Source organism: Odocoileus virginianus, chromosome 15, assembly GCF_023699985.2.
Source record: "Odocoileus virginianus isolate 20LAN1187 ecotype Illinois chromosome 15, Ovbor_1.2, whole genome shotgun sequence".
Lineage (NCBI taxonomy): Eukaryota > Metazoa > Chordata > Mammalia > Artiodactyla > Cervidae > Odocoileus > Odocoileus virginianus.
The window spans coordinates 109,264-126,577 of record NC_069688.1 but is presented as its reverse complement, the minus strand read 5'-3'; the positions used below and the strand labels follow the sequence as shown (position 1 = coordinate 126,577).

General features: G+C 45.7%; 1 long non-coding RNA gene across 1 annotated transcript; it reads right to left on the bottom strand.

The window, feature by feature from the left end:
• Window positions 1–14,442: 14,442 nt before the first annotated feature.
• LOC139038420 (uncharacterized) lies at window positions 14,443–17,269 on the bottom strand. The gene is made up of 2 exons (XR_011491377.1): window positions 16,553–17,269; window positions 14,443–15,243 (listed from the first exon to the last, which is right to left on the bottom strand). It is a non-coding gene; the product is annotated as an uncharacterized lncRNA (long non-coding RNA).
• Window positions 17,270–17,314: the final 45 nt, after the last annotated feature.

Here is a 17,314-nt window from a genome sequence, read left to right as displayed (position 1 = left end):
TTTCTCATATCTTTCTAATTCTTCCTCAGTATATTGTGCATTTTCCTGCTCCACAGGACCTGTCCAGATCAAAGGCGTCTGTAGTGAAGGGGTTTCGTAAAGTGCCACTCTTCTGGCTTGAGAGTCAGCCAGCTGATTACCTTCAGCTACTTTACTCCCATCCCTGTTGTGTCCTTTGCAATGCATAACAGCTACTTCTTTAGGACAATATATAGCAGTTAAAAGTCTCTCAATCTCTCTGAAATGTTTAATAGGTTCTCCTGTTGCTGTTTCAAACTGTCTTTCTTTCCATATTGCAGCATGACATGTAAAGTAAAATAAGCATGCTTAGCATCAGTGTAGATATTTACCAGCTGCCCTTTGTTTAACTCTGGAGCTCGGTCAGAGCCACTAGCTCTGCCAACTGGGCACTGGTTCCCTGGGGGAGAGATTTTGCTTCTAAACCCTGTTCAGCAGTCACCACGGCATAACCTGCTTTACACTTTCCATCCCGAACAAAAGAACTGCCATCTGTAAATATTTCCATGTCAGGATTGTCTAATGGGGTATCCATTAGATCTTCCCAAGCTGCATAGTTTGAAGTTAGGAATTGGGAACAATCGTGATCAGGTGTTTCACTTTCCTTGGAAAGTGGCAGGATTTAAATTTCCACAAACTTTAAGCTTAGTTACTGGTCCTTCTAACAACAATGACTGATATTTAAGAAGCCTACTGTCTGTCATCCAAATATTAACCTAGAATTTAAGATTCCACACACATCATGAGAAGTCAGTACAGTAAGGTTTCATCCATTAATTATTTTTAGAACTTCAGGTGTTAATAAAGTCGCTGCCCCAATTACTCTTAGGCAGTGGGGCCACCCACGTGAAATTACATCTTTTTCTCTGCTTAGATAAGCAATAGGTTGTTGGTGAGGCTCTCGGGGTTGTGTAAAAACTCCCAAGGCCACACCTTTTCTTTCAGTGACAAACAAATTAAATTCTGACCCCGTGGGCAAGCTCAAGCGGGAGCTTGCAGGAGAGCAATCTGAAGAACCTTAAAAGCCTTTTGAGTATCTGGAGACCAAACTAGTTTCTTGGTTTGGGCCTGCTGAGTTTCAGCTATAAGTTTATAGAAAGGCCGGGCAAGTTCCCCATAGCCCGGAATCCAAATGCGACAGTAGCCTGTGATTCCCCAAAATCCTCTCAATTGTCCTAAAATCATAGGTAGGGGGTGATTTAGTATAGGTTTAATTCTCTCCGGGTCTATGGCCCTAGTCCCTTCTGATATGATTAGGCCCAGATATCTAAAAGATTGCTGACAAAGCTGAGCCTTTTCTCTTGATGCCTTGTAACCGCAGCCTGCCAGAAAGTTTAAGAAGTCTTCTGAGGCTTGTGAACAAGCTTCCTCTGTCTCAGCACAGAGCAAAATATCATCTGCATATTGTAACACCACCGCTTCAGAGCTATTAGTTTTGTAGATCCCGTGACAAACTTTGTCCAAATAAGTGAGGACTGTCATGAAATCCCTGGGGCAAAACTGTCCAGGTTAACTGAGGAGCTGGCTGCGTGGGGTCTTCAAAGGCAAATAGAAATTGACTTTCCTCCGCCAAAGGCACTGAATAGAATGTGGGGCTGCCGGGGCTGGCAGGCTGCCCGGACCTGGGTTTCGGATTCCCCGCCCCATCAGGTAACCTGGAGCCAGCCAGTCAACATGCGCCCAGTAAGAAACAAAGGGAGAGCTAAAAAGCCCGCGGACGCCTAAGTTTGAACAAAAGCCCGAGAAAGTTTGTACCAATAAAATTGCTTTGCAAACATGTAACCAATCTGCTTAAGCCAGCTACTAACTGCTTATGCATACCTTATAAATTTGGGTAAGCGCCTCTGCTCAGCGCTCTCTGACCCCGTACCACTGTGTTGGACGCGCGGCAGGAGCCCTGATTCGAGTCAGTAATAAACTTCCCTTTTTTGCGAGTTGCATTGTCTTGGAAGCCTTCTCTCTTCCCGCTCGGGTATTCGGACATCGGGCATAACAAGAAGGCATCTTTTAAATCAATTACTGAAAACTATTTGGCTCGTTCAGGAATTTCAGACAATAGAGTATAAGGATTAGGAACCATGGGGTGTAAAGGAACCACAGCCTCATTTATTATTCGTAAATCTTGAACTAGTCTCCATTTATCATTTGATTTCTTTATACCCAAAATAGGACTGTTGCATGGACTGTTACAGGGAACTAATAGTCCCTGCTCCTTTAAATTCTCAATGATGGCTTTTAACCCTTCCTTAACCTCAGGCTTCAGTGGATACTGCTTCTTATGTGGGAATAAGTGTGGGTCTCTGAGCTTGACAACTACAGGAATAGCATTTTGTACTCGACCCACAGATTTTCCATCAGCCCATACTCTAGGATTCACATTTTGTTAACTAAAGGGAGAGAAAGGGAGGGCTCTGTTAGGTAGTTAGAATAGGGAAAAGAGTCCAAACTGGCGGTGGCTAAAAGACCTGGAAGGGAAAGCCCGAGAAAATAGAACAAAGGAAGGTCCGAGGACCGGAGTGAGAACCTCAGGTAAAACAAACAACGCTCCTGCCGGCCCAATTTACATAAGGCAGGCCCAGGGACAGAGAAACATATAAAAAGAGGAGCCAAAGCCCTCTTCTGCCCTTTTTTTGCTCCCTCTCCCTCCCGATCGATGGGGTGATCTTCTCTCACGTCTTTGGATCGACGTGCCCTCACGCCTCAAAGATGGATTCTCCTGCTATTATCTAAATAAATAGAGCTGTAACACTGAGCTGTAACAGTGATTTATTTAAGAGCTATAACACGGTCTGTCCTCCGAGAGCTGTGACCTGCCAAGGGGCTTTAATGTCTGTAACTCCAAATCTTTGTTGTGACGAGACAAAGAACCGAGGAGCATACACTCGCCTGACACCTATGGTGCCGTGACTCGGATGAAACCTGGCTGAAACAACCTCCACGCGGAAGAGGCGAAGCGCAGCAGGAGCCCAACTCGGCGAAGCTCCCGCGGTAGAAGCAGGACGCGAGGAAAACCCCGCGCAGGGGAAGGCCCATCGTGCTGGAAACCGGTGCAGCGAAAACCGAACTCAGCAGAAAGCCCACGCGGCTCAGCCTCAGATTCCAGCAGACCTCCGGTTAAGGTAGGAGGTCCTCGCTCCTATGGCTGGAAGGACATGCCTAACAATTACAATCTCTCGTTTCTCGTTTCCTTTAACCCCCAGTGAACAGGCGGGCGGCAGTGGGCGCCACTGAGGGACTCTGGAGAGGATTTTCTTCAGTGTGTCCCAAAGGTACTCTGCTGAGCCCCGGTAGCTGTTACCCAAGCCGGTGGGGGTTCTTCCCTACTCCTCTCTGTTCCAAGAGTCAGACCAATAAGAACTGTGAGCACCAGTCAGATATCTAGCCAATTTTCCAGTAGGACACGAAGGGGATTCCTTGGCACGTTTTTCCCACTGCTTTTTCCTCTTTTCCTTCAGCTCTTTCTCCCAGGACACGAGCCCGACCAAAACCCAGGATGCCCGGCTCAGGCTCTGAGGTCTTATTGCAAAAATTCAGTGAGAGACAAAGCGATAAGTGGGAGGTGGATTTGCTAGGATTCAGAGAGAAGCGCCCATTCTACTGGGTACTGGCCATGGACTGTGGTCTAACTAAATTTTGCAAGCGGGGCGAATTCATATGCTAATGAGCAGGAGGGTCATCCCAGCCAGAGAACCACCCACTCCTCCCTCTGCTGACAGTGCTTTAGGGCTATTCTGCCACCTGGGTGTGTCTTTTGGCTTATAGATTGGGGATTAAAGTGTGCTCGATTGGACCCAATTGACTTTAATCGGTTTACGTTATGCCCTGGTGCTGTGTCATTCTTCCATTTCTTGTTTCATGCTCCTTTCCTCAGCCCCATCCGGGCCCACAATGTTGCCTCTACAATCTACTAGAGGGATAACCAAAAAATAGCTGGCCTTGGGAGGGAAGAACTGTATAATATCCAACCTTAGTCCTACCTACCATTGGTCACACTGGAGATCTTGGGGACGCCCAAACTCCAGTCCCGAGGGTCCCAGGAGGTCGTCACACCTCGACCTGCCCAGGGGCTCAATTCTCGGGAGGCCGTCACGCCTCGACCTGCCCGGGGATTCGATCTCTAGGAGGCTGTCACGCCTCAGCCTGCCTGGAGATCTGCATCCTGACCCGGGGGCGCCTGGCTCTCAGGTTGCCACAGTACTGGGTAAGATAAGCTTCAAAAAGCCTATTAGTTTTTTCTTTTCCTTTTCCTCCCTAACACGACTGTTTTTCAGATGGGAAATAACCAATCCACTTCCCGGCAGACGCCCTTGAGATACATCCTTGATAGCTAGATGAACCTGGACATACTAGGGTCTTAAAGGAAGCCCAGAGGTATGCAACAGGGCTTCACATGTCAAGCGATAGATACCCAGTAGGGGAAACTGCAGTCCCCTCCTCCGATCCTAACTGGAATTATAATGACCCTGAGCACATCTGGGAAAGAGATCATTTTCTAATCTGTATAAAGGCAGGACTGAAAGCAGCCCAGCAAAAAGGAATCAGCTATGCCCGGGTCTCAGCAATAACTCAGGAGTCCAATGAGAACCCCATTGCCTTTCTGGAAAGGCTAAAAGAGGCCCTCCAAAAGTTTACCAATTTGGACTTAGACTCTTACGAAGGACAGGTGATTTTAAAGGACAAATTCCTGTCCCAATGCGCATCAGATATCAGAATTAAATTACAACAGCTACAGCAGGACTCTGCTGCCTGTCTAGATGAGATGATCCAGATAGCCACCAATACCTTTTATAACAAAACAGGAGAAAGAGGCCAAGGCCCAGGAGAGGGAGAGAAGGAAAGAGACAAGGCATGCCCAGATGCTGGCCACCCTCCAGGGAAGCCCTATGGCACACCCTGAGCCTTTGAATGACAAGGCACAAGGCAAATGCCTAATCTGTAGACAGGCTGGGCATGGGGCCAAAGAGTGTCCAAACGTGACAAGTCTCCTAGAACAGCTTGCCACAAATGCCATCAACTGGGACATTGGGCGGCACTCGGCCCTGGGGACCCAAGAGCCTCAAGGTCAAGCGCCAAGCCTTCCCTCACGATGGTTCAAGAGGACTGAAGCGGCCTGCTCCTGCCAGCCCGCCTGTCACAGATAACCATCACGGGGCTGGAGCCAAGGGTACAACTGGATGTGGCAGCTAGGTCCGAGAATTTCTTGGTTGACACAGGGGCTACCTACTCTGTCTTGATCTCCTACTCTGGAGCCTTCTCCTTCCAAACAGGTACCATTTTGGGTGCTAGAGGAAAAGCAACTACTAGAAGATTCACCCAAGCACTTCTTTGTTGCTGGGATGGACAGATATTTTCCCACCAGTTCCTGGTGGTCCCTGAGTGTCCTGCTCCCTTAATGGGAAGAGACATACTCACTGAACTGGGGACCACCCTTGTGATGGGGAGCTTTTCAGCCCCTAGGGCCCTACAGCTTCTGGTTACTACTGAGGAACCCATTACACCTCCAATAGAGAGAGAACAAAGACTATGGGAGGACAAAATTAACCCCCAGGTGTGGGATCAGGGGATTCCCGGACAAGCCCACCAAGCTGAACCAGTCATCATTGTCCTCTGAGACCCCGCTCGGTTTCCTAACTGGAAACAGTGTCCTGTCAACAGAGAGGTTCGGGGCGGGGGGGGGGGGGGGGGGGGGCGGGGGGGGGGGACTACGGCCTTTAATAAATAAATCCCTTGCTTGTGGGCTACTGGTCCCCACCAGTTCACCATGTAACATCCCAATCCTCTCAGTAAAGAAAAAGGATGGAACCTGGCAAATGGTTCAAGATCTCCAGATCATAAATGAAGCCGTAGTCACCCTCCATCCCACCGTACCCAATCCCTATGTGATCTTGGGATAAATCCCCCCCAGTGCCAAGTGGTTTACAGTCTTAGACCTCAAAGATGCATTTTTCTGCATACCACTGGCTAAAGAATCCCAATATCTTTTTGCCTTTGAGTGGGAGGCCCCAGGAGAAAAACACCAACAGATGACTTGGACAGTATTACCTCAGGGGTTCAGAGAGAGCCCCCACTTGTTTGGACAGGCCCTTAGCCAGGACCTCCTAGATCTAGACCTGGGACCTAATGGAAAAATATTACAATATGTAGATGACCTACTAATCTGCTCTCCAGATGAAAAAAGTGCCCACCAACATGCAATTCAGGTTCTAAGCTTTTTGGCAGAAAGGGGATATAAAGTCTCCCGTGCTAAGGCACAGATGGTCGAGACAAAGGTCACTTACCTGGGAGTTCAGATTACACATGGGTCCAGGAGGCTGTCCTCTGATCGGGTACATGGAATCCTCCAGTTGCCCTCCCCCACGACTCGAAAATAATTGCGAGGTTTCCTTGGGCTAACTGGGTACTGTAGAATCTGGATACCCAATTATGGTCTAATTTCCCAGCCCTTATATAAAAGCTTAAAGGGACGAGATGATTCAATCCCTTTTGGGGAACTCCTCAAAAGAAGACAGAGGCTACACTAAAACAGGCCTTAACTCAGGCACCTGCCTTGAGGTTGCCAGATCCAAAAAAGCATTCCAACTTTATGTCCATGAGAGAGAGGGAATAGCCTTGAGAGTGTTAACTCAAAGGTTGGGATCTGAGCTCCAGCCTGTAGCTTACTTATCCAAGAGACTTGATCCAACTGCCCAAGGCTGCCCCGCCCCCCACCTTCGAAATCTTGCAGCTATTGCAATCATGATAGAAGATGCTTTAAAACTCTCCTTTGGGGGCAAACTATTTTTACCAGCCACCAAGTAAAACAACTCCTAAATGGGAGAGGCCGTTTATGGATGTCTGATCAAAGAATCTTCAGATACCAAGTAATATTGATGGAAAATCCAGGCCTCACTATATCCCCTTGTGAGGTTCTTAACCCAGCCACCCTCCTGCCTACCCCCGAAGGCTCTCTCCCCTTTCACACCTGTCTGGAAACCTTGGACCACTGGACAAAACCCAAGAGGAATTGTCAGAAAATCCTCTGATCAATCCTGAAGAAATCTGGTACACTGACGAAAGCTGCCGCCAGGTACTTCAGCCAGTTAGCTGAGCTCATAGCCCTGACTCGAGCTTTAGAGCTGGGAAAAGGAAAAAGAATAGCCATATACTGACTCCAAGTATGCCTTTCTGGTGCTACATGCACATGCAGCTATCTCGAAAGAAAGGGGCCATTTGACCACCCGAGGGTCCCCAATCAAATATGGTGATCAAATCCTTAAGACTCTTAAGAGGCAGTCCATCTGCCCACTGAGGCTTCAGTCTCCCACTGTAAAGGACACCAAAAAGGGAGCACTGAAGTGGCACAAGGGAACCAAGCAGCTGATCAGGCAGCTGAGAGAGCAGCGTTACAGAACCATGGCCTAATAGGGGCTGCCACCTGAGTTCCACAGACTAACTTGCCAGAAACTCCTTCATATACTGAAGGTGAGACTCTTAAAGCTAAAGTGAAGGTTTTCAAGAAGACCATATGGGGTGGTTCCAAAAGGAGGGGCTCCTTTTTCTGCCTGCGAACCTCCAGTGGAAGTTGGTTAACTCCTTACACGCCACCACTCATTTAGGAGAAAAGGCCCTCCAAAGATTACTAGAAAGGTCTTTCAGAGGAACAGGCCTCCAAACAACTATAAGACAAGTGGTCTCCTCTTGTCCCACTTGCCAGTTAAACAATCCCCAAGGAGCTCGAAGACCCCAGCTGGCCCAGCCCGTCCAGCGACATGGGGCTTATCCAGGAGAGGACTGGCAGATGGACTTCACCCAGATGCCAGTTTCTCAAGGGTATAAATACCTATTAGTCATGATAGATACATTCACAGGATGGATTGAAGGCTTTCCCACCCGGACTGAGAAGGCTGAGGGGGTAGTAAAAAGACTGCTCCATGAAATCATTCCAAGGTTTGGTCTGCCCAGGTCACTACAAAGTGACAATGGAACATCATTTACTTCTAAGATCACTCAAGGAATCTCTAAAGCATTGGGCATTGCTTATCTCCATTGTGCCTGGAGGCCTCAGTCTTCAGGAAAAGTAGAAAGAGACAACCAATTCTTAAAATCAGTGATAAAAAAGATAACCCAAGAGGCCTCCCTGGGATGGAAGGAGGCTTTCCCCAATTGCTCTCCTCCGCACCCACATTGCCCCTAAGGAACAGGTTGGTTTTAGTCCCTATGAGATGCTGTACGGGAGACCTTTTGTTTATGTCAATGACGTCTTCCTAGATCCAGAGGTTCAGACCCTCCAGTCTTCTACCATGGCCATTGGGCAATTCCAACAGGATATACGCTTGTGGGGTGTGAACCCGGACCCAAAAGACTCTAAAGAGTCACCACTATATGCTCCAGGGACTCCAGTCCTAATTAAAGTCTGGAAAGATGGGTCCCCAAAGGCTCAACTCCAGCCCACATGGAAGGGCCCCTACCCTGTAATACTTTCTACCCCCACAGTGGTCACGGTGCCAGGACATGACTCCTGGATTCACTGCTCACGAGTCAAGCCGTGGAAGAAAACAGAAGAGGACACTCAATACACCTGTGAGCCCCTGGGAGATCTCAGATAGCTATTCAAAACTACACATGAGTGCCCTTCTAATAAACAACCTCGAAATCTGGTCTCTGGGGATAAGATTTCTCAAAACAGCTCTAAAGGGCCAACACAGCTTGGCAAAGATAATACTCCAAAACAGACAGGAGATAGTTCTTCTGATTCCTGAACAAGGAGGGACTTGAGCCATCCTGGCGATGTGAATTTAAAATTGGCTAATGCCCCTGCTAGTCCTTGTTATGCCATGCTGATGCTGCTAATGACTGTTCCATGTACTGTCAATTGTCTAACCTGGCTTGTCTCTGCCCAGGTCAAGCTACGACATGCAGCGCCAGTTCAACAAAGATATAAAACTACAGCCAACCACAGAAACCATCAGTCACCCTTAGATGGACACCTCTATGAGGACTCTGAGGCCTGAGACTAGCAAGAGGGGGAGGCCCAATGCCCCTCGCCATCCCAGTTCAGCAGGAAGTAGCCAGAGAGACCTCGGCGCCCCTATTCCCAAAGAATTGGGCCTCCCATCTCTTGAGGGGGGAATGTTAGGTAGTTAAAATAGGGAAAAGGAGTCCAAAATGGCAGTGGCTAAAAGACCTGGAAGGGAAAGCCAGCGAAAATAGAAAAATGGAAGGTCCGAGGACCGGAGTGAGAACCTCAGGTAAAACCAACAACACTCCTGGCCGGCCCAACTTACATAAGGCAGGACCAGGGACAGAAAAACATATAAAAAGAGGAGCCAAAGCTCCCTGCTTCTTTTGCTCCGTCTCTCTCCCGCGCGATGGGGCAATCTTCTCTTCATGTCTTTGGATCGACGTGCCCTCACGCCTCAAAGATGGATTTTCCTGCCATTATCTAAATAAATAGAGCTGTAACAGTGATCTATTTAAGAGCTATAACACGGTCCATTCGAGACCTGAGAGCTATAACACAGTCTGTCCTCCGAGAGCTGTGACCCGCCAAGGGGCTTTAATGTCCAAATTTTTGTTGTGACGAGACAAAGAACCGAGGAACATACACTCTCGTGACAGTCTTATACCTGTCCATTTTATAACCTCGAATTAAAAACGGGGGTTAGGTATATAAGGCCAATAAGTGTGATCAATCAAGTCAGCCTGAGCGGGGGAAGCAAAAGCAGGCAAAGCAAGCATAGTGAAGAAAAGTATTTTCAGGATTCCGAGGCATTCCCTGTTGAGAAATCGGATTTTCAGTTTGATTAGTAAGGATTTTTATCTGTCCCCAAGGAGGGAGATCATAAGGTCGGTGTGGCGTTTTTTGGAAGTTCTTAAAGCTGCCATGGCTTGTATTGGAATTCCTTCCTCCTGGGGTTTTTGTTGTTTTGTCTCTAGTCTGAATGCTGGGGGCCCCCTTAGGTTGAATCTTCTGAAGAGGAAGCCATGTGAGGTCATTGGATCCATCTGGAGAAATAGAAGCATAGCCCTTTCCCTGTAAGATTAGTTTCTTAGATTTCCATTGATTAGTTAAACCCATCTTGATATCAAATGGGCAAAGGAAGGCAGGTGTCCTTTAATGTTTCAAAATGTTTTTCTGCTTTTGTCAAAATATCTCCTTGAGGTAAGTTTTAAAACTTTAAAACAAATAAGGCTATATTAACAATAGTTACAGAAAGAAAGGAAAGCGATAATGGTGAAAACATTCCTAGGAAATATTTCAGTCCAAAAGAAAAAAGTCATCTAGAAATCTGTTTGGGACTGGTATTTGGCTGTGGTTTTGAATTAATGGGTTGATTTTCTCTTCATTCAGTACATACATTTTTCCTGATATAAAAAGAAATGGAATCTGACTGTGTTTTAAGCGGTTTGTGTTATTTGGGGCAAAGGATTAGAAGCAAACATTCAAACATTTTTTCCTAAGTGAAATTATTGAAAAGCTGATGCAGAACAACTTGACAAATGAAATGTTGCTCATATCCAAATATATTTGACCTTGTCCTTGGAAAAGAAATGCAGCCTGGCAGCTGTTGAATCTCTATTCAGTGTGTTAAAGAAGGTGATTATACTTTCAAGACAGACCTGAAAAGAAGGTGAATATTTTGCATTTTTTATATTCTTAGGAACAAATAATTTATTTGGCAAATGGTGTCTTTTTATGTTTTTGTTTTGTATTGTGAAACAGGCATCGAAGCTGATGTTTTGTTTTAAGAATCTTACAGACTGGAAACAGAAATAAAGCTATATTAACAGTAGTTATAGGCTTAAATAATATATTGCATTAGAATCTAGTAAAGTTTGCTCTGGATAAGGAAGATAAAAGTGTTCCTCTGTGTTTCCCCTATTTAATTTTATTTGTCATAAACCTTTTTTTATATTTTTCTATTCATCATTTTATTTGCCATTTCTTATATCTTTTTATTAAAAGCATATATCTTATTTTTCTTCTTTTAAAAAGCATATATCTTATTTTCCTTTAGCAACTATGAAGTGTCTTCTGTTAGTATTTTACAGATTGGTGAATATATTTATTATATCATATGTTATAATATATATAGTTATTTTTATATAAATATATACATATTTATTAATAGTTTAAAATCTCTTTAGTTTTTCTGTAAGAAAAACTTTTTGTAAGAGGAAGTTAATGTTCAGTAATTAATGTTTTAAAATCTTACTTCACTTGTAAATGACCTAGTTATTTAATACTTTTATTATTTAGTTTAGTATAACTCCAGAAACTTAAGTTACCCCAATCCTAAGAGATTGTTTTAGATTGTAATAATAGATTATAATAATAGATTATTCTATCAAAAATATAATTATTTTTAATAGAGTTTATCTAAAGGTTTTCATCTCATTCATATATATATATAAAAGAGTTACCTTTTTGTTGACAAATTTAGTCTACCTTAAACCTAGGCATAATAAAAGTATTATATAATGTTGATGACTTAAGACATGTCTTAATTAGATTAACAAATAATTATATTTAAATTATATTTACATTTAAACATTATATTTAATATCGAATATTTTTCAGTTCATGTGAAGTTGAATTTAAATAGAGTTTATTAACTTCATATTATCCAAAAACAAAGACATATATTCAGGCATAGATAATTTTAGATAGATAGGCATAGTTTTCCATTTGAAATTTAAGATATCTTTTTATTTTTTTTGAGTTCCACCAATTTTCCTTATGGCTGGAGTCCTTGATAGAGTGGGCTGTGTATCCCAAGGACATGATGAGAGTTAATTTTAGGTTTTTTCTTAGGCCTGTTTTTGTTTCCCAGGCAGAACTGGAGCTCCAAAAAAGTATTTTAACAAGAACCTTTTCCTAACTGCACGTGTAAGAAGAACCGCTTTTGCAATTTCAAAAAAGATTTTCTTTTAATCAGTTTTCTCTGGAGTCTAAAGTATATCATGGCCATTCAGTGTCAAAAATATCATTTCTCCTTTTTGTAGTTATAGTATATTATTAATGATATATGCATGAGGGACTTGCTGTCACATAGGAAATAAAGCCTTGGCTACAAAATTTTGACAAATGCTAGGACTGTTAAGCATACCTTGAGGTAACATAGTCTACTGAAATCTTTTATGAGGCCCAATATGATTAGGATAAGGGAGAGAAAAAGTTAGTCTCTCCCAGTCTAAAGGGTGTAAAGGCATATTAAAAAATCAATCTTTTGAATCAGTAATAATAATATGCCAATTTTGAGGAATAGTAATAGGTGATGGGATCTCTGGTTGTAATGCACCCATAGGTTTCATAGATGCATTAACTTTTCTAAGGTCTGTTAAGAGACACCATTTGTTAGATTTCTTTTTTATAACAAAAAATAGCAGAGTTCCAAGAAGAGCAAGATTCCTCAATATATTTCAATTTTAATTGTGTGTCTATAAGTTCTATAAGTGTCTATAAATAGCTTGTAATTTTTCTTTCGTAAGGGGCCATTGCTTTGTCTTAATAGGCTCATAAATTTTCTCAGTTATTTTAATAACTGTTTTGTTTGTAAAAAGAGCAGTGGCCCCTAGGAAAAATGTGGAATGCATACCTGAGCTTGCCATTGCATAAGTAAGTCCCTTCTTATTAGATTAAGGGATGCATCTATCACATAAGGTCTTAATGTTGTAGGGTGGCCTTTTGGTCTATCATATGACTAGATTTGAACATTTTGGTAAATTTCTTGTACTTTGGTTTGAGGAATTCCTGCAATTTGGCAAGAGACCTTTTGTATAGGCCATGATTTGGACCATAAGTGTTTGGAAATAATAGTAATATTAGATCCAGTGCTGAGGAGACCAGAAAAATCTTTTACCATTAATTTTGATATTTATATTTGGTCAGGCATATTCAGACACCAATGATGCCCATAAGGATTGTTTTTGATCTGTACTGCCAAATCCGCCTGTCTGTACATTATTAGAGGAGTTAATAGAAATGTAAGGCAAAAGAAGTAATTGAGCAATTTTGTCCCCCTTTCTGAATTGCCATAGAATCTGAGATGACATCATAATTTGAATTTCTCCTTAATAATTTGAATCAATTATTTCAGGGTAAACAGTAATTCCTTTAGAAGCCAAATTAGATTGGCCAAATAAAAGACAGAAGGTTTGTGGGGGCAGGGGTCCAAAAATTCCGGTAGATGCTCTAGAAGGGACTGCTTAAGGGTAAAGGAAAAAATCATTTAGGGCTGATATATTAATGACAGCACTTGACGTTGAGGTTTGAGGGAAAAGATAAAATTTGCCCCTGGTTTTTGTTGTAGGGGACCTGCGCGGGGGTGGGGGGGGTGTCCCCTGTTTGGAGTTTCCTAGACTAGGTTTTCCTTCAATATCAAATTTAGATTTACAATCTTTGGCCCAATGCATTCCTCTATGGCAGCGAGGGCAGATTCTTGGAGGTTTTTTATTAGCCTTCTTCAGGCAGTCCCTTTTTAAATGGTTTTTATCTCCACGCGTAAAGCATCCTTCATTCCCCTTTTTAAAGGTAGTAACCGTTGTTTCAGCTAGTATTTGCATCTTTTGAGTTTTTGATCTTAGATTGTGACAAGCCTTCAAATAATAATAGTCCCAGTCTCACGAATTGCAGTGATAGTTCTTTGACATTCCTGATTTGCATTCTCATAAGCAAGTAATTTCTCTAGCTGTTTCTTGGTTTCTTCTCAGATTACAGTACGGGAAATGGCAGTTTCAAGTCTAGTTAAAAAATTAGCATAACTTTCATTAGGTTCCAACAAAGGAGAGACTTTTGGAGTTGAGCCTGTTGGCAGAGGAGGAGCATTTGGAGCAGCTGGGGCAAGGCTAGTAAGAAAATTCTGAAATATTTTAGGTTGTTTTAATTGGGCCTTTTGTGAAGTTTTATCATTTAATTTATATTCATGTAATAAGTGTTCCGTCTGTTGTCGAATACTGGAAGGGCTAGAATGTACCTTGAAATGGCAGAATTACAGCTTTAATGAGAGCCCACAGGGGCTAGACATCAATTGGAATATTTTTTCCTTGTTTGGCGGCTCATTCAACACTTTCTTTGACCCGGTGCCAAATTTCTAAATAAAAACTGCATTTATCAGGGAACCAAGGATTACATTTAACCACTATTTGAAAGTAAGCCTCTATTCGTTGACGCGAAACCAAAAGTCCCTGAGCTTTAAACAAATGGTGAAGTAAAATAGAGAAATGATGGGGCTTTCCAGCCATTTGACCCGTGTCTTAGTACTTACCGACCTCAATAGGCCCTGACCTCAATAAGCCTGGAGTCACTCCGTCCGAAATGCGACATATACCAGTGTCTGTGTTCTGGGCGCCACTTGTTGGGGTCCTTTAATGGACTGGGACCTGGCGGTCCGGAGTCCACAATAAGAAAGAGAGAGAGAAAGAAAGACACGGGGACTCCAGCTCTGATGGAGCAAAGGTGCTTTAATGATTTTTCTGTGAGTATATATAGGCTGTAGTACAAGAAATTTCTTTGATAATGATAAAAATCAGAAAACCAAACATACAGTAACCGTTACCAAGGAAACAAAGGATAACAATGGTCACAAGGTCAGGAGACAATCCACATCTCAATAAAGGGGGGCGAGACTAAGCAGTTTTGTCGAAAAGAGAATGTTTACTAAAGGAGGCCTAAGCCCGTCTCACACAATGACCTCAGTCCTGAGAGCTGCCTACAGTTCTACTTGCTTCTGGCAGAAGCGGTTAAGGAACAGAGGACCTATGAGAAACAGCACGTAGGAATCCTCCCATTAAACACTCCCTGACAGTCTGGTGAGGTCTTTACAACCTCCAGACATTCTTTTGTTTCACTGTAATAACTAATTTGAGAGTATGTAACTCCAATTGCTAATGCTAGCAAGGGGGTACTCTTTCTGGCCCCTTCTGATGTCTATGTCAGAAGCTTTCTCTATCCCTTTTATACTTTAATAAACTCTATTGCACAAAAGCTCTGAGCGATCAAGCCTCGTCTCTGGCCCCGGATTGAATTCTCCTCCGGAGGCCAGGAATCCCGGCGTCTTTGCATGGGTTCAGCAACAACGTTTCAGGGTCCAGGGGCTGCCTGCTGGTTCCGACTACAGGCACTGCTGCTTTTGTTTCCTCGGGTGGCGTCTTGAGCCCATGCTTCTCCTCACTTGGAGGCTCAAACCCAGGAGGTGGCCAGTGGAGCTCAGTATGCGGGCCTGCCTCTGGCGGCAATGCCTGGCGCTACCCAGATACGAGAGTCCTTAGGAACCAAGGAGACCCAGAAGTACCCCTCTGTTCATCTGCCCTGCTTGGTTCCGCAGGTTCAGAGGCTCCAGGGCCAAGGGAAGGGATCAAGGTCCTGCACCCAGGACTCCTAACCCTCCACAAGGTGCCGGCGACCTATCACAAGATCTGTGTGTCCACTGGGTGGGACAGAGGCAGCCGGATGGCAGGGAAGTGGAGAAGGTGCTGGTCCTTACGGCATTCACATTTTGAGCACCTTCAGTGCACCAGGCATCCCACTGGCCTTGGGATTTGGCAGTCAACAAGACAGACCAGCCCTGGCTACGGGGGAGAGCACCCCCTACCTACAGACTGCACCAGTTTAAAAGTACTCTGGGGATCTAGCCCAGTTTGGGTTTCCAGAAAGGGGCGGATGGAAGGGAGGGTCCCCTGTAGAGGGAACAGCATGTGCAGTGTGTGTGTGTCTATGTGCGCCCGCATGTGGCGTGTGCATGTGTATGTACGTGTGTGCATGCATCCGTGTGTGCATGTGTATGTGGGTGTGTGTGCACCCGTGTGTTGTGTGTGCACGTGTGCATGTGTGTGCACATGTGTGTGTGTACGTGTGTGTGCTGGGTGACCTGCACAGCAGAAGCTCAGAAGGAGCCAGGTGGTGGGCACACGGGCTGTGAGGAGGGTGGGGCCGCTGGAGCCTCACCCACCAAGCTGCACTGTGGTCTCCAGAACCAGCTCTCTAGCTATGGGGTCCTCCCCTGGGGGGGTGGGACAAGGTGGGTGACAAGGGCATGACATTCCATTGGCCCTGAGAAGCTAGCCCACCCCCGGACAGACAGCTCGGAGCCCAGCCAGGGTAGGGACACCGTCACAGGGACAAGTGTGAGCATATGTGGGAAGGGTCTTCTTACTGCCAGGGTTTCCTAGGGCAGGTGGACCCACCCTGAAAGGAAATGAACCCCCTGTTCCTGGGAGTATCCAAACAGATCCAGGGACCCAGGACAACTCCAGCCCTACTCGGCCCAGCTACTGGTCCCAGAAGCAAAGCCAGAAAAGCAAACCACTCAGCCTCTGCCCAACCCTGACCCTGGAGAGGAGGCCGCCTAGCACCCAGCTCCGTGGACTGCGGACCACGGCTGCCCCAGGAGCTGCTTCTTCCCGGCCTGCGAGAGCCCTGCAGCCCAAGCCCGCTGAGAGTGGACTGGACAGACAGACGGCTTCCTCAGTCCAGCTGCTGCCAGACGCCTTCTCAGAGCCACTGGGCTGCAGCCCTCACTCCACAAACCCACCCTCCCGGGACTCTAATACTGACCTAAGCAGGCGGCCTCGGGGGTCACTGGCAGATGCGGTCGTTGGAGAGGCCTGAAGGCTGGTCAGGGGAGCTGGCCTGCCTTCTCTAGGCCTTCGCGCGAAGCCCTGCAGAGAAGACGGACAGGACACCGACTCAGTGCAGCAGCGCTTCAGGCCAGGAGTCCCAGGTGCCTAAGTCAAGTTACCGTTGAATCCACTGCTGAGTCATTTCAGTTACTAACTCCTCCCTCTCCACCCTGGATGTTCTTTGCTCCCGTTTCTAAAAAGGGCAAAGGGTGGGAATGCTTGGAAATGAGGTTGCGGTTGCAAGGATCTTGGGGGGGGCAGGGGTGAGTGCGGCGGGGTTAATGAGGTCACAGGCTGAGACTGAACAGGTGTACTGGGGCCACACTGAGACACTCCTTGAATCCGCTGTCGGATGAATGGGGCTGTCGTCCTGCGAAAGCGGGGAGCCCCTGGAGGTTCGGGAGCAGAGGAGGGTCGGTATCCAGTCGTCTCCAAGTAACGCCGCCGGGGACTGGGCTATGTCCATCCCTCACGCAAAATTCCACAGCCTAGGCCAGGGAAGTGTTGGAGGCTCTCCCAAATTAGGGGTGGAATTCCGGGGTCAATCCGAGTCTTCAAGGGCCAGGGAAAGGCGCGAGGGGCTCGCGCTACCAGAGACGGGGGGCGACGCTAAGGGAGACCCGGGGGCGCTCCTGCGTCTGTAACGCTGGGAGTGACCGCCAGGTGCCGCTGCGACCCCAGGGCTCGGCCCCCTAAG